Genomic DNA, 17,687 nt, shown 5'->3' on the forward strand with positions numbered 1-17,687 from the left:
ATATGCTTTTTCTTTTCCTAGCATTGTCAGAGTGCTGACATGGAGAAGGCAGATATTTACGTTTATCCATGACTTGGGCTTGCTAAGTGTGAGTGATGAAAGGAGAGCTCATGCCAAGGTGCTGGATGGCGTGAGATTCCAAACAGCAAGGGGTGTTCCACAGGGTGAAGACACAGTGGTTTAGACATGGGCGGGGGGTGGTAGTGGGATACTAGGAGGAAACCTTTGATATAAGAGAAGTGTGAAAGGTTGAACCCCCACCCCAGAGAGGGCTTCCAAGTAGGGGCTGGAATTCGGTTAAAGCAAATAAGTGGACAGAAGAAAGAAGCTGAAGACTCAGTGCAGTTTACTGATTGCAGGAGCAGAATTTCTGAGAAAGTGGAGGATAGTGGAAGGTTGAGTCAGAGGGGACCACACTTAGTCACATAGCTCTAATCAGGAAGAAGATCCAGACACCAGGCACTTACTATGAGGAGATACATATGTATCTATTTCTCCTGTGTTCACATGTATGGCTGGACAAGATCCAAGCTTCCCGGTGCAGCATGCAAGGTGGAGTGTATGCTGAAAATAATCTATGCGAAGTGCCTGTGAGATTTCCTGGGCTGTGTGGCTGTTTGTGTTTGTGCGTGTGTGTGTGTGTGTGTGTGTGTGTGTGTGTGTGGTATCAGGGGAGCAGATGGACAGTTTTTTTATGTATTACCTGGCAAGCAAGAGTTCTGTTTTCTATTTTTCTTCTTCAGTGAATAAGAACAAGGAAACAAAAGAGTAGGAAAACACACTCAGGTTGTTTAAGAATTCTTAGGGCCGGCCCTGTGGCTTGGTGGTTAAGCGCGCGCGCTGCGATGCTGGTGGCCCGGGTTCGGATCCCGGGTGCGCATCGAGGCACCACTTCTCCGTTCATCCTGAGGCCGAGTCCCACATGCAGCAACTAGAAGGATGTGCAGCTACGACACACAACTATCCAATGGGGCTTTGGGGGGAAAAAATAAAATAAATAAAATCTTTAAAAAAAAAAAAAAAAAAAAAAAAAAAAAGAATTCTTAGAATGTATGTCGCCATTCATTTTTTCATTTACCCATCAAACAACTGAATAGTTACTATGTTCCTTAAATAGAGTTAGGCACTGAAGAGGTAAGTATATTAAGTTGTCATATGATATTGTTATTTTTAGTAAGTAAAAAATAGTTGAAAATTGGCAAAGTCATACAATTCAACATTGTAAAAGGTATAATCCCTTCCACCAATGAGTTCATAATCTACTGTAAAACTCAGAAAAGAAAACAGAAGTATAAAATATAGTGTGGTAAATATTATACTTATTAAAGGCTTTTAGGATGATTTCATTCTTATATAAAATACATTGTGAAACCTAAAATTCATTGACTCAGTGGGACCAAGGTCACGGATATAAAGCATAGACATTTTAAATGTACATCTCAAATAAATGCCCAAGTTTTCATAGTGATGCACTATTAGAAAACCACCACAACAAAAACCTTCAGGACCTTGATAAAAACTGCAGTGAACTACTACTCATTAGAGATTTGGCATCACTTGACCTGACTATGTTTTTTCTTTTTGGTGAGGAAGATTAACCCTGAGCTAACATCTGTTGCTAATCCTCCTCTTTTAGCTGAGGAAAATTGGCCCTGGCTAAAATCTTGCCCATCTTCCTCTACATTTTATGTGGGGTGCTGCCACAGCATAGCTTGATAAGCAGTGTGCAGGTCCATGCCCGGCATCTGAACCCACGAACCCCAGGCCGCCGAAGTGCGCAAACTTAACCACTACGCCACTGGGCTGGCCACCCAACAGTGTTTTAAAAGAGAGAAATCTAAACGATATTCATCAATCTGTGTCATTTTGATTTAAGGAGATACATAAGGTAAAGTTTGTACATAATATATTTTACAGAGAAGGGCTCTGCATTTGTCCATTGGGCATTTTGGAGTCAAACAGATATGAGTACAGGGACATCCTTTACCAATAACATACACAATTTTGCTTTGTGTGTGTGTGTGTGTGTGTGTGTGTGTGTTCTTTTTTTCCATCACCTCTCTTTAACAAACGAACTAGTATGAATTTGTGCCTGCTCGGAAGGGAAGAAATGGAATTTCAGTCTACAAAACAAGCATAAGATGACTGCTATTCCATTTACACATAGCAATTCTTATCCTAGAAGTATAAAATAGGGTAAAAGGAAGAGTCTAATAAATAAGAATCAGAAGTTAGGAAGTAAAAATCAAAAACAAAACTGCAATCAGGAAAATTATGTTCTTTGTGCCATTTGGTGTCCTCAAATATATTTGGCTTGTTAATATTACAGGTGGCAAAAACTTTTTCTTCCTCGCTTATTTTTAAATATGTATTCTATACACTGTCTTCACTCCCCAGAAGAGCTGTCTCCTGGATTGTTTGCACCCCTTCTCTTTTTTTGATAAAGGGAGCAATTTTACAGATGAGTAAAGAAGCTTTCCATCTTATGACATTCTGATTTTGAATGTATTTCCTCTTCAAATTAATTACTTCATTCCACCAGAGGGTAACCTCCATAAATAGAGGTTCGAGAGGAATAACTGATGTAGCAAAACCCAAAACAAAAGTGTACATAAATGAAAGCTTTATTTAAAAAAATCCTTTATTTTCTTGAAAACAAAACAATTTCCAGTTTTAGGGAGTGAAATAATAAGGATGAATTTTTTTTTTCTCCTTCAAAACATTAGTCCAAAATGGATTTCCTATAAACTTATCAGTGATATTTACAATGAGAAAGACTGAACATCATAGTTTATAAATATTGATTTCTAACCTCCTCCCCAATTAATTATGCATACGCTAACCTGCTCTCAATATAGATATTAGATATTATTATCAAATGTAATTAATATTCAAAGATGAATAAGTCATAATTGCAAAACTAAGTTCTATCATTAGTGAGATTTAAATACCGAGCATATTGCTACACTTGATTTCACAGTGTCCTGATATTTGAGAACATCATAACACACAATTCGATGAACATGTACTAAGATTCACATGGTTCAAATTAACAAAATCAGTTCACAGGTTTTTCTTTTTTGCAAGTTGTTTACTTGCTGCAGAATGAATTATCACAAGTAGGAAGTGCTGTAAGATCAAAACCCCTTGCAATTTTGTGTAACATACAGATGTAATTAATTTATTTGTGCAACAAGTACTTGAGATTCTTTTATGCATAAAGAAAATATGCATTGATAATGATACTAATACTATGGAAACCATGGTTTAGTAGGGGATAAAAGAAATAGACCCCAATAACTCACGGCCAGAGGAGAGAGTGAGAGAGAAGGGTTACATAGGTTATTCAAAGCAAAGAAAATCATGGAAAATTTTGTAGAAGAAGTGTCTTTTTGAAATAGGCTCTGAAGAAATAGGATATAACATGGGACAAAGACAATATAGCAAGAAGAAATAATCAGCAATGATACAAGAAAGTGTCATAAATATATAGAAAATGATAGATATGTTATTTTTGTTGGGTATATGAGGGAGAAACTTCTGGAAAAAACCATCTGTGAACTGGGATTTTAGGAGTGTTTAAAGCTAAGCTAAAGTTGAAGGAATGTATATTTCAATTAAATATAGAGAAAACTACATTTTTTAGAAGAAAATATTATTTTTATGTTAGGCCCAGTAATTTTACTTCTACTATGTCATGCTAAAAAAAAAAAAATGAAATTTCCATAAAGCTATAAAAAATAAAAGGGTTTTCATTAAAATATTATTTGTAATAGTAAAATTTGAAAGCAACTTAACTGTTTCCTGTAGGTGAAGGATTAAATGCCACCTATCCATATGGAGTAGTATGTTCTCTTCAAAAATGACATTTTTAAAGAATATTACTTAATATGAGAAGATGCTCTGATATAAAAATAAGTCAAAATGCAGGATATAAAGTTTTATATAGGTACATTAACATTTATATCTATGTATTTTTCTATATATTACATCTATATATTTCTTTTTATATTTTGTCTCTATGCCAAGAAACTCAATGACATTACACCAAAATGTTTGTAGTTACTTTTAGACAATAAGTTAATTATTTTGTAACATTTCATAAAATGTTCCAATTAATATGTATTACTTTTGGAATCAAAAGATAAAAAGATGTTATTCATTTTTTTATTTCAATATTTTCCTAACAATCATGTTTTTTAAATATAAATAACTGAAATAATGGATTTCATAATTATAATTCAGGGATTTGTATAAAAATATAGCTTGGAATGGTCAATCCACAAATGACATTGAGAAAAAAACAATTCCTTTCACAATCACATCAAAAAGAATAAAATACTTAGGAATAAATCTAACAAAAGCAGTGCAAAATTTATACTCTGAAAATTACAAAATATTGTTAAAATAAGTAAAAGATATAAATAAATGGAAAAAATCCTGTGCTCATTAATATGAAGACTTAACATTGTTAAAATGGCAATATGCCCCAACTTGATCTACAAATTCAATGCAATCCCTATCAGAACCCTAGATAACTTTTTTTGTACAAATTAACAGGATGACTCTAAAATTCACGTGGAATTACAAGGGACCCAGGATAGAAAAAAATTCCTGAAAAAAGGAGAATAAAATAGGAAGACTCATACTTCCCAATTTCAAAACTTACTACAAAGAAATGGTAATCAAGACAGGGTGGTATTGGCACAAGAATAGAGATAAAGATAAATGGATTAGAATTAAGAATCCAAAAACAAACCCATATATCTATGATCAACTGATTTTTTGACAAGGGTACCATGACCATCTAAAGGGGAAAAAATATTCTTTTCAACAAATGGTCCTGGAACACTGCATAGCCATATGTAAAAGAATGAAGTTGTACACTTACCTCACACCACATGTAAAAATCAACTCAAAAGGAATCACAAACCTGAATATAAGAGCAAAAACAGTAAGATTTTTAGAAAGAAAGATAGGCTTAAAATTTCATGACCTTAAATTTGGCAAAAGATTCTTAGATATAACACCAAAAGCATAAGTAACAAAAAGTAGATAAATTGAACTTCCACAAAATTTATAAGTTTTATGTCTCCAAGGACATCAAGAAAGTAAAAAGATAACCCACTGAATGGGAGAAAATATTTGCAAATCGTATATCTAATAAGGGACTTGTATCTAAAGTATATAAAGAACTCTTACCACTCAATAATAAAAAGATAAACCAATTAAACCATGGACAAGGGGATCTGAGTAGACGTTTTTCCATGGAAGATATACAGATGGTCAATGGGCACATGAAGGGATGCTCATTATCATTTGTCACCAGGAAAATGCAAATAAAAATCACAGTGAGATGCCATTTCACACCCATCAGGATGGCTAGAATCAAAAAGGTCACATAACAATAATGTTGGTAAGGATATGGAGAAATCAGAACCCTGTGCATTGCTGGTGGGAACGTAGGAGATGGTGCAATTGCTTTGGAAAACAGTCCGGCAGTTCCTCAAATGAGTAAACGTAGATATAACCATATGACTCAACAATTCCCCTCCCAGGTATGTACCCAGGACAACACCCAGGAGAAATGGAAGCATATTTCCAAACAGAAACTCGTGTGTGAATGTTTTTGGTTGCAGTATTTATGATAGGGAAGGGATGGAGACAACCCAAGTATCCATTGACAGAAGAACGGATAGACAAATGCACTGTGTCCATATGATGGAGTATTATTTGGCCATAACATGGAATGGAATACTGATACATGCTACAACATGGATGAACCCTGAAAACATTATGTATAGTGAAAGACGCCAGACACAAAAGACCACATATTATATGGTTCAATTCATATGAAATTCCACAACAGAAAAATCGAGAAAATAGAGACAAATTGTCTGTGGCATCAAACCTGAAACAATTCTGTAATTTTATAGCTCCCATTTGGTGGTGAGGGGAGATTCTTCTCTCCTTAATTCCTTTTGTAGATTTGTGAGCTTGTAAGAGACAGTTTTTATTATTTGTTCGTTCTATTAACCCTTCCTATAAAGCTGTGACTATCTCTGGGATTTTTCTCCAGCTGCTTCCTAATGATTTCCGACAATTTTTCTTTAAACATTCTTCATTAACTCTTCAACCTTTCAAACTCCCATTTCAAAACCTGAAAACTAGTAACCTTGCTGGAATTATGTTAACAGTTGCTTTTATGACAACATATAATTCAAAACTTTTTTCCTTATTTAAAAAGTATAACATCTTTAAGATGTAGACATCGTACTATAAAAATAACTAATGAAAATATATTTGAAATAAAATGTGAAAAGTACTTAATCACTTTTACTTTTATATATTTTAAAATCTCCCTTCATGATATTATAGTTTTATTTCACTTCTTGGCTAAATGTATTGTATTCCTCAGAAGGTGGGTTTATCATCAACTTTGGTGGAGAGGGTGGGTGGTTATTAGAAAGGAGGTGAAAAAGAGTAAGAGGAAGCGAGAGAGAGCTTACCGAAAGAATAGCTTCTAGCTACCATCTTTATTGATGTGTCAATAGCATAATCACATGTGAGATGGCACACTACTTGACATATGGTGGTCTATATCTTAAAAGAATACATGTCTTGCCTAAAATAAGTAATATCTTCCAAAAATACACTTTTGATTTTGTCAAAGGTATTTTATGCATAGATTGTTTTTCCTTTTTATGTTGGCAAAATAGGCTAATCTGTATTGTCACAATTTGTCCTTGGTTCATAGTAAAATATGTTAATTGAATTTTCTTCCTTATATAATACACATAAGCTGTTGACAGCTGGAATAACCTTGAAACCCATGTTATTTCAACCTATTTGTGGGACTGGTTAAGTCGGTTATATTATTATTGTTTTGACTCACGCTGTTGACAGCTTCTTCTCAGTCTCCCAGACAGCTTTATCTATTCCCCTGCATGCATGTTAAATGTCTATGTTTCCCAACTCTCTTCTCATTTTATGTATTTTTCCGTTTCTATTTATAGTATTTATATAGCCTGATGAGTCCAAAATTTATATCTCTAGCCAAGGCCAATAAAATTAGAGTTCTGTGAGCCTGTATTGGGTTCAAGTAATGAGAAATTGACATTTCTTTAGGTTAAAAAAATGGTGAAATCAGCAATTTCCTATAGGTCCACCTCAAGAAATGCACATTGTTAATTACATTGTTTATTAAAATTGGCTCTGGTGGTAAACAACATCTTAAGAGTTCCCATATCTCAAATCCTTTATTTTTAATTATTTGTGCCATTGTGTTTTTTTCTATTCCTGCAAATAATTGAGGAACTTTATTGAGGTAATGAATTTGGCAAATTATAATGGAATTAAAGAAATTCACATTCAAGAAAACTTCCAAAAGAAATTTATGTGTGCTTTTGTTTTGTTTATTTCATATTTTAACCAGAGGAGAGGTCTTTGATTTCATTTCTTTAACGTAAAATGGACGATGGTTATATAAACTCTAAGATGACAAAATTAGAGCCAGTACTTTATCCAACTTACTAATAGAGAAAAGATAAAGAATATAACCTAATTTAAAATTCAATCTGTAAGTTAAGTTCCTCTGAGTACTATTTCTATCTCAGTCCTTAAGTCTCTGAATCCTGAACTCGTTTTAAAAAGACCTGAAATATTTCCAGCAAAATAGGGAGCACTAATCATCCCTGTTACTCATTTGGGTTGTACTGATTCCCTTCTTCAATAATTTCTATTTTCTTAATTCTATGGCATTATATCAATAAGAGAGACTATAACATATATGTTATCAGTAGCTGCTTTCCAATGGCATTTACCAAATGGTAATGAGTTGTTTTTTTCATTATTCATCATGTCACACTTCTGCAAGTACTTTAGTTGATTTTGTGTTGAAATATTTCAAATTATCTTAACCAGAATCATCTCAGGTCTTCTAGGCAAAACGATTATTTAATTAAAATAGTGCCTATATCATATATATCATATATATATGTATGGCACACAGAGACCTCACATATTGTTAGAGTAAGTGCAACATTATGGAAAAAAATTAGATTATAATTCAAGAGAAACAAGTCTTGTTTTGTGTGCTGCTAATTATCTTTTCTTAGTTAATTAATTTATATAGCTTATTTTCCTGATGCAAACACATTTTTCCAAACCTGAAAAACAAAGAGATTAAATCAGCCAATATCCAAGGTGAATAGATTAGGTGAATATATATGAATATTAGGTGACTAAATATAGATACTTAACCAAACTGAAATAAAATTTAATTAAAATATCATGTGTCTAACTCTCACACCAGCCATGAAATATCTGAGGGTGTATGATATGCTTTATTTATTTTGTATCCTCAGTATCTAGTTCAGTACCTGGCTTATAAGAATCTCTTGATATGTGTTCAACAAACACATGTGAAAGGGAAAGAAGTAAGAGTAGAAGCAAGGCGAGAAAAATGCAGGGATGAATATTATAAACATGAGATAATTTTTTAAGGAAAATAAATATGATTTTATCTATGCCACTAACTTTGGCGTTATTTGGAAGTAATGGGAATAATACATTCTAGAGGATCAAACCGATGTACTTTTATCTTTGATAATCCCTAGTTTGAAGTTTCCAGATTCTTCCATATCAAGAGTCAACTTTCATGAAAACAGATGTAGAATTAATTTCTTAGTGTGTAAACAATACTCCTATCAATTATGACTAGGCCATGACATTAACTCAGATTCAGAGAAAGAAGATATAATCTAAGAGGCATTTTAGCCAGACAAGTAGAGTAAAAGAAATACCACCACTTCTTTACTGGTACGTTTGGGAAGAAGATAAATGAGGAGGGGCAGCAGAACGCCAAAGTCACAATGCCTCTATTAGCTAAATCCTCAGGGGGATGGGGCAGAACTGAATATACTGAGCAAAAGCCAAAAAGGATTTGTGCTCCTTTCCCTGTTTAGAATTGTATGTGGATAACATTGTGCAGGCTGGTTTCACGCAAACGTAGGAAAGCTGCAGCATAGTAAATAATGGCACTGAACTATGGAGGGCCACAAAGGGCCTGAATTTGCTCTCTTTGACCCCTTAGCCCTCATTTGGCAGGAAAGGAGTGAGAAATTTCTACATGGCTCACAGTAGAGACAAGATTTGGCTAAGTTGAGAGCCTGAAGACCTGCCAAGGTTTGCCGTAGTGACAGATGCCATGATGAGATAAACTAGCTAAAGGCTGGACGGAGAACGCGGCTAGCTTCAGAGAAGTCTGTGGCACCAACAAGGGCAAATACGGAGACAAGTCACAGGAAAGACCACTGTCCTGCATTCAGTGAAAAGAATAGATGCCAATTTCAACAACTGCAATCTTCATCAGTGGACACACTTGCAGGCCAGACCAGTCAAGCTGCAGCAGGTACCAGAGATTAGCCAGCACACTAATTTTAGGTCCTTCTCTTCCCTACCTTCTGCCACAGGTGTTGGAACTCTACCCCACATCTCTCAGATCTTGGGAGGAGCATAGGGAAGAGGAAGGAAACTGGAGACAGAGTGAATGCTTCTGGAAGACAGAATCACCCAAATGAGCCTGTCTTAAATCAAAGATACCACTAATTCACAACCTTGTAAATCTTCAGTTTCCCTCTTCTCTTCCAGTCAGCTACACTCTTGGATCAGAAGCTCAAGAGGCAAAACTAGGTCAGTCATGGAAAATAGAGGAGTTACTTCGTGTAAATACATTATTCTGCTGTTTATGCTACACAGTGACAATATTTTTGTACGTTGAAAACTCTACCTAAACAGAAATTACATTCTTACTCAATATCTTTTCACTTCTCCAAAATGTCTTTATCACCTTCTTTCCTTGTCATGGACAAGGACTGTTTACAACTCAATTACAATTATTGATTTGGGCACTGGTATGGGATGAATTATGTTCCTCAAAAAGACATTGAAGTCCTAATACCCCCAGTACCTGTGAACGTGACTTTTTTTGGAAAGAGGGTCTTTGCAGATGATCAAATTACAATGAGGTCATTAGGGTGAAGCCTAATCCAATATGACAGGTTTCCTATAAATAGGCCATATTTGGACCCAGGGACAGACACAGGAAGAATGCTATGTGAAGACTGGAATTACGCTGCCACAAGCCAAGGAACTACCCAAAACTAGGTAAGAGACGTAGACCAGATCTTTCCCTAGTGCCTTTAGAGAGAGCACGGCCCTGACAAACACCTTCTAGAACTGACATAACACAGTTCTTTTGTTTAAGCCACTCCATTTGTTGTACATTGTTACAGCAGCCCCAGGACCAATACAGGTGCTGTGCTAAGCAGTATCAGCCTATGCAGAGAAACTGGGGATATAAAATAGATACACATGAAGAACTCTTTACCTTTATTTCTCTCCAAGATTATCGATAATTTTGTACTATTTGTTACTGATATTATTTGTTTATAATAATAATTATTATGTTTTAATTTTATGATAAAAATAGTTGATAATATATATAGGCATGGAATTAAACAACAAATGTAGAGATTAATATTCATGATATCCTGCACTTCCCATATCTCAACACATCAAATTCTTATCTTCTCTTGTATATCATTAGGCTGTTACATATGATCTCTATGACAGTTATTCAATGCTGTATTAGTTTCCTGTGGCTGCTGAAATAAATTACCACAACTTTGGTGGCTTAAAAAACACAAATTTATTCCCTCAGAATTTTGGAAGCCAGAAGTCTGAAATCAAGATGTTGGCAGCGCCACACTCCTTCCAAAGGCCCTTGAAAAGAATCCTCCTTTGCCTCTTCTAGCTTCTGGTGGCTCCAGTGTCCCTCATTTTATAGCAGCATAACTCCCATCTCTGTCGCCTTCATTTGGTTTTCCCTTCTGGGTCGTCTTCTCCACTGTTTGTGTCTTCCCCTCTTCTTATAAAAAGAATTGTTATTAGATTTAAGGCCCATCCTGGTAATCTAGGAGAATTTCATTTTGAGATGCTTAATTTAAATATATCTGTCAAGGCACTTTTTCCAAATAAGGTCACATATACAGGCTTCTAGTGGACATATCTTTTGGGGGACTACGATTCAAATGACTACAGATGCCGCGTCCCCAAAGCCTGGGTGGAGCCAATAGCACAATAGGTGCTGAATACATATTTGTAGAGTATATGAATAATACATGAGACTCAGAATAGAGGGAGAATTATCACCAGAGAAAAATCCTGATGAGATCAGAGCATAGATAGTGGAGGTTGCTTTGGAATGAAGGGCTACCTGTTTTTCTAAAATGGAAGAGAGGAAACAAGAACCAATGGGCATGTGCAGATAGCCGCAGGCCTGACACCAGAAAAACAGAAAGCAGAGGGGATCAGTACTTTATAAATCATTATCACATTATTAACAAATAAAAACAATTTTCCCTAAGGTGTATTAGCAGTCCTAATCTCAGAGATTAGTGTAAAGGTTTTTGTTTGTACAGTACTATTCTTTTTTTAAGGCCTGTAAATGTGTGTGACTGCATCCACGGCTTTATTCAATGTACTTATGAAGTGAAATACATATGTTTTCCAGTTGTCACCATTTAATATAGGCAAATTCTTTTAGGTCACGGACTTTCTTCTTTTACTTGTGCCGCTTTTAAGTATGAAAAAGAAAAAATTTCTTATTTTGCCTGGTATTACACTGAAATTTTATCACTGGAGGAACCAGCAAATTTGGCTGTCTTAACTAATCAAAAACCTGCCTTTCATAGTGATCTTTTCAATATCTGATTTTTTACAAATCCCAGTGTTCTGTAATTCCTTAGATTCAGTATTTGTCTATTTGGCATCCATTCATCACAGGACCAATTATATTAACTATGTTTTCTGAATTCTTGATGCTCTGGCATTTGGAGGCCTTACAGACAGACTTTCCCTCCCAGGGCTAGCTAATTCCTAAAGATAGTAACAACTTGCCTACAAGCAAGCCTTTTCTATGCAAACTAATAATCCTGAGTCTATAACCCCATTTATCTCCTTATCTAGGTCTTACACACCAAGTCTCTAAATCATCCCAGGGCCAGGTACCAGGTAGTTAGAGACCACTTTTATGGCCCAAAGTTGGCAGAATTATTCAAACTATTACGATATTATTATATTCAAATTATTCAGTCCCAAGCTGTATACCCTGCCCTGGCTTGCAATTCCATGGAAACCCTCATAAAAGCTTTGGCCTGGGTTTCCCCTCACTCCTGCTTCTGCCTCCGGACCAAACCTGGCGCATCCCTGTGTGGCCCTGTACGGTGTAGTTTGCTCCCTTTTCTCAGGAAGTGTGAATATTAAATAAAAATCTTCTTTCAATGGCATTGGCCTCTCAATGTCATCACTCAGTCACCTCCATAAATTAAAATTCCATTTTAGGGTACAAATTTTAGGACATCCTATAATTTATTTTTTTCTGAAATGAAGTAACGATATCTGTAATGTCAAATGATAATGTGTAGAATTCTATACAACTGTGGAAGAAGAGATGATCTGAGGTAAGAGGGAGGAATAATAATTAGAATTAGTCTAGGGTTGACTAGAATTAGGTATTTTAGCCAAAACATTTAGAATACGTTGCTTTGATATGACATATTGTATTTTATGCTATGAGAAATATTTTCAAGCTGCTGTTTAAGCCTAGTCTTTCACTCTTCTTCCCCCCACCCTCAACCTCCCTATCTGTCACTTGAATTGGTGGCTGTCTTGGCTTGTTGTCAAGAGGGAAAATCAGGCAGCAGTTTGAGGCTCTATTGGGACTGTCAGAAAGAGAGATAGTGATAAGGGTGTCAGAAACTTTTTTTCTCTTTCTTAGAATAATGTGGTCAAGGGCTTTTCACCTAGAAGATATATAATACAATCACAAGAAACAATATTGACTGGCATATTCTCAAAATTTTTTTGGTAAGAACTGGTACAGCTGTACACTTCAGAGTCGTTGAAAAATACCTTTTGAAGGAAACAAAGACAAAGTTGGTAAGAAATGGTTTGGGAGGACCGGCCCTGTGGCTTGGCGGTTAAGTGCACGCGCTCCGCTGCTGGCGGCCTGGGTTCAGATCCCGGGCGCACACCAACGCACTGCTTCTCCGGCAGTGCTGGGGCCGTGTCCCACATGCAGTAACTAGCAGGATGTGCAGCTATGACATACAACTATCTACTGGGGGCTTTGGGGAAAAAAAGGAGGAGGATTGGCAATAGATGTTAGCTCAGAGCCGGTCTTCCTCAGCAAAAAAAGAGGAGGATTAGCATAGATGTTAGCTCAGGGCTGATCTCCCTCACAAAAAAAAAAAAAAAAAAAAAATGAAACGGTTTGGGAGACCAATAATTCATGAGTGTTGCCTTGACTTTCCTTGTATTTTTATAGTAATGACAAGAGATGTAAATGCAATTACCTCAGTATATAAATAAATGTGCTAATTTTAAAATTTTATTCCACTTCATCTGTCTTGATTTGTCTTCCCTAAAATTTCCTCTTTGATCCTGTATATTGCTCTTGCAAACATTTATTTTTGATCATTGAAATGTGTGCTAGTTTGTTGACTTAGATTATAGTAGTATAGGAAGCTTTCAAAATTCTCTCACGTGGTAGGTGTATTGATCTTGAAAATGAAGATTATTTATTACTCTGCTATTAAAGATAAAGAATGAAATCATTCTGTATCAATTTTCAGTATAAATACGAAAAGGGGCAATCTGAAAAATGAAGTAAAAAACTGGATAGGTAATGAATAATTAAATAAATAGAAAGAGTAATAGAATAAGATATTGATTAATGTTATTTCTACAGGTATGTCATTTAGATGATTAGATGGAGTTGTCACAGCTCAAATAAAAATATGCCCAAAGCAACCATTTTCTGTAAGTGATGTTTCAGTGTCAACTAGAGCTGAGTGTCTGATGTTGTGACATCACTTCAGGCAATCTTTCAGGAAGGACTATAATAACATGGCAGCTTTGTGCAATCTGGAATCTCCTTAGGAAAAGCAGGTGTCAGGATGATATGCATATGAGTAGGAAGTCAGATTATTCTCATGTCCACACTTACCAGTACTAGAAAAGGTTGTGATAAAAATTGAGGGCAAAAACTGTAAAACGAATAAGAAGCATCTTAGGAGAATGTAATTTGACAGCCACTTTTCTTAGAGACAGATCCCAGATCATTTCATGTGTAACTATATGACATTGTGAGAGCCAAACAACGTGTGAAGAACTATCTAGTTCTACAAGGTAGCTATTAAGTGACCTAAAGAAAAAGAAAATGCTGGTCATCTTTGCCAATATGCTCTAGGAAAAAAGTCATCTGTGCCCCATGGGACATATGAATGTAAGTCTCCGTAGAGTGCCTCTAAAAGGATTCGCTGGTTTAAATGAAAACAAAAATAAACAAACAAAAACTGTGCTCAATAGTAGAAAATAAATAACGAGTACTGACCAAAATCCCAAGGAAAGAAAACAAACCTAAATCTTTTGTTTTTTCTTTAAGAACACAGCCAGGCTTTTAAATTTGCTTAGCCAAGCCACTTGAGACTTAATTCTTTCTGTCATTTCATTTTTCTCATTTATTCTGCTTGCCCTTGGGCTTTTTTCCCTCCTGTGTTCTACAAAAAGAAAAAAAAATGTAAGATTTCTTTTGCCATATATAAAGAAAAATCTACAGGTACACATTTATTCATTTCTAACTACTATTTTCTAATAATCTTCTGCCTTCCCCTCAAAGATGCCTGTAATGCAGACATACTGTTTGATCAGTATGCATTTTTTTAATTTTATTTTTCCTCCAGCACCTGCACCCCAACCTCTACTGATCACCATCAGCCCATGATGATATACAGAATGCAGCAGTGTTGCCCTCACAATGCAGGCGATTGCTTCAGTATCCCTTCTCCACAACTCACTAGACATGCCTGCAGAGAGCTGTCAAGCTCTCAGGTTCTAGCTCATGATTGTCTGAAATTGTCATTCAGGAAAGTGATCTGTAACATCACCATCAATCCTGATGATGCCAGTAACTCCCTTCATGTGTTTGAGGATACCCAACTAAACCATAGCTTCCTGTGCCCTCTCATCTGCATCTCCCTTGTGTTACAGCAGTATTTGTCTTGGGACTGTTTCCTTTCACAGATCGTCTCCATGATTATACGTAGTATTTACTTTGCTGGTGTTGGTAATTAGAGTTAGTTGCTTTCGAAAGCTTTTCAAAACAGCAATTTCTATATGTGTTAAAATATCTCGTCCTGCCTAAAGTTATTTTAGAATGCTACTCAATGAGAGAGCTTCCTGAATACAGTGGTGGGAAGCTCAGAAGCATAGGTGGTATTTTGTATTACAGGATTTAGTGCTTTTAATGCATGCAGGCAAAAATCTCCCCAAACTTCTCCTGGGTGAAATCACCTCAGAAGTTGAAATTGCTCAAGGAGCACTTTCTGCATGCTAGGAGGGGATTTGGAAGGTTCTAAAAGCTAAGAAAAGCCTAAAATCCATTCTGAAATTTTTATATCTTCTGTCTCAGATAAATTCTTCCCTAAACTGCCAGTGATTTTTATTACATAGATCTGTTTTTACTTCTTTTAAAGGTAAAAGTTGGGGTATTGTATATATCTATCTTAACTCGGGTATGGAAATTTGTAAATTGTTGCATTCTATATAGAATAGCTAATTGTCTATATGCACTGAGAAATTGTCCATATGCATTTTCTAGTGGCAGTTCTTCCCAAGATAACAGGAAATTAACGGTCACATGATTTTTAATCTGTAAAATAGGCTATAGCCCAATAACAAAAAAAAAAAAAAGGGAATTTGATGCATTTTTGCACTGCAACCAGGATGGCTTGATACACACACACACACACACACACACACACACACACACATGGCTGAATAATAGTCCCAAAATGTTCATGTCCTAATCCCCATAACCTGTGAATATATATTAATTTACCTGGCAAAAGTGCTTTGTAGCTATAACTAAATTAAGGATCTTGATTTTCCTGCATAATGTGGATTATCTGGATGGGTCCATTGTAATCACAAGGGTCCCTGTAAAGGGAGGCGTGAGTGTCAATCAGAGAAGGAGGTATGATAACAGAAGCAAAGTCGGAGAGTTTGAAGATGCTCTGCTGCTGGCTTTGAATATGGAAGAGGAAGCCAGAAGCCAAGGAATACAGACAGCCTCTAGAAACTAGAAAAATGCAGGAAATGGACTCTCCCCTAAAGCCTCCAGCGGGAATGCATCTCTGCAGATGCATTTTAGACTTCTGTTCTCAAGAACTGTAAGGTAATAACTTGGTGTTGATGTTTTTTTTAATAGTTCTTTCCCATGAACTTTCTTGTTCTTATAATTTTTGTTTTTTTGAGGAAGATTGGCCCTGAGCTAACATCTGTTGCCAATCTTCCTCCATTTTTCCTTTTTTTCCCCCTCAAAGCCCCAGTAGATAGTTGTATGTCACAGTTGCACATCCTTCTAGTTGCTCTACGTGGGATGCAGCCTCAGCATGGCTTGATGAGCGGGGCACAGGTCCACGCCCAGGATCCAAACCTGGGAGCCCTGGGCTGCCAAAGCAGAGTGTGCAAACTTAACTGCTACACCACTGGGCTGGACCCAAATTTGTGTATTTTTTAATCTACTAAATTTGTAGTAATTTGGTACTGGGACAATAGATATATATACATGTATATGTCTATATGTATTTATGTATAGTTGTGTGTGTGTGTTGTGTATGTTTATGCATAGAGTGAGGGTAAGACAAAGAGGATAAAGTAGTCCTTGCAAGGATTAGCATTCTAGCTTCCTGTCATTTGGACTTTAAATTATCTGTGTGGTCCAAGCAATCTCAAGCATTAAATTTGGTTAAGGAGGCAAAGACTGGTAGTAACATATTGTACCAAATAGGATTTAATGAAATTACTATTTGAAGCAAGATATTACTAAAACAAGCAATTAATTATTCAAAAAATATGGTTCTTTCTTCAAATACAAAGTCTAACAAAGACAGTGATCATCGGGAACATAAGGAAATATTACCCATAAATAAGTGCCACCAGAGAACCCAGTGACAACAGAAATAAACCTTTTTTACCTTTAAAAATCATTTGACATTGACATTGTTATATAACTGTATTCACAATGGTTATTTAGTCAAAAAATGAAACATTGTTTCAAACTTTTACAAAAGTTTTTCTTTTTCCCCCAAACTATAAGTTTTCCTTTCTTTACATCTTTCATTAGATTCAACTTCCAATCTCTGTTCTTCAATATATATTTGGTATGTTTTAAATAATATATTAAATCGGATAATTTCTGAACTCAACCATGAGCAAAAATGACTTTCAGGTATTGTCAAACATAAATGACACTCTTGGCTCAGTTAGAATTTTTGCCACAAACTTTTTCTCCTCTAGACTTGGTAAATATTGTTCTATGGTATTCTGTTATTTGTACTTGAGAAGAGAGTTTGATGTTTTGCATTACCCTTTGTTAGGAATTCTGCTTTTCTGCCTGTGTTTATCTATAATTTTCTTTATCTTTCATTGATATTAAAAACCTTACGATAGGATTATATATTTTGAAATGAAACACAGGTTAAGTTTATATGTTTATAATGGAATACTTTGCCCTAGGTATTACAGGGCCCTTCCATCACATTTTTTAGCCTTAGCCCCTA

At 35.6% G+C, this 17,687-nt stretch overlaps 1 long non-coding RNA gene across 1 annotated transcript in view; it reads right to left on the bottom strand.

The window, feature by feature from the left end:
* The window catches only part of LOC147915847 (uncharacterized), a 51,981-nt gene that overhangs the window by 29,514 nt on the left and 4,780 nt on the right, over nucleotides 1-17,687 (bottom strand). Inside the window, exon 2 of the long non-coding RNA XR_015553745.1 lies at nucleotides 4,892-4,933. This is a non-coding gene — a long non-coding RNA (uncharacterized LOC147915847). The remainder of the gene's footprint in view (nucleotides 1-4,891; nucleotides 4,934-17,687) is intronic.

This window comes from Ceratotherium simum, chromosome 12 (assembly GCF_057802395.1).
Source record: "Ceratotherium simum simum isolate JZ-2026a chromosome 12, ASM5780239v1, whole genome shotgun sequence".
Taxonomy (NCBI): domain Eukaryota; kingdom Metazoa; phylum Chordata; class Mammalia; order Perissodactyla; family Rhinocerotidae; genus Ceratotherium; species Ceratotherium simum.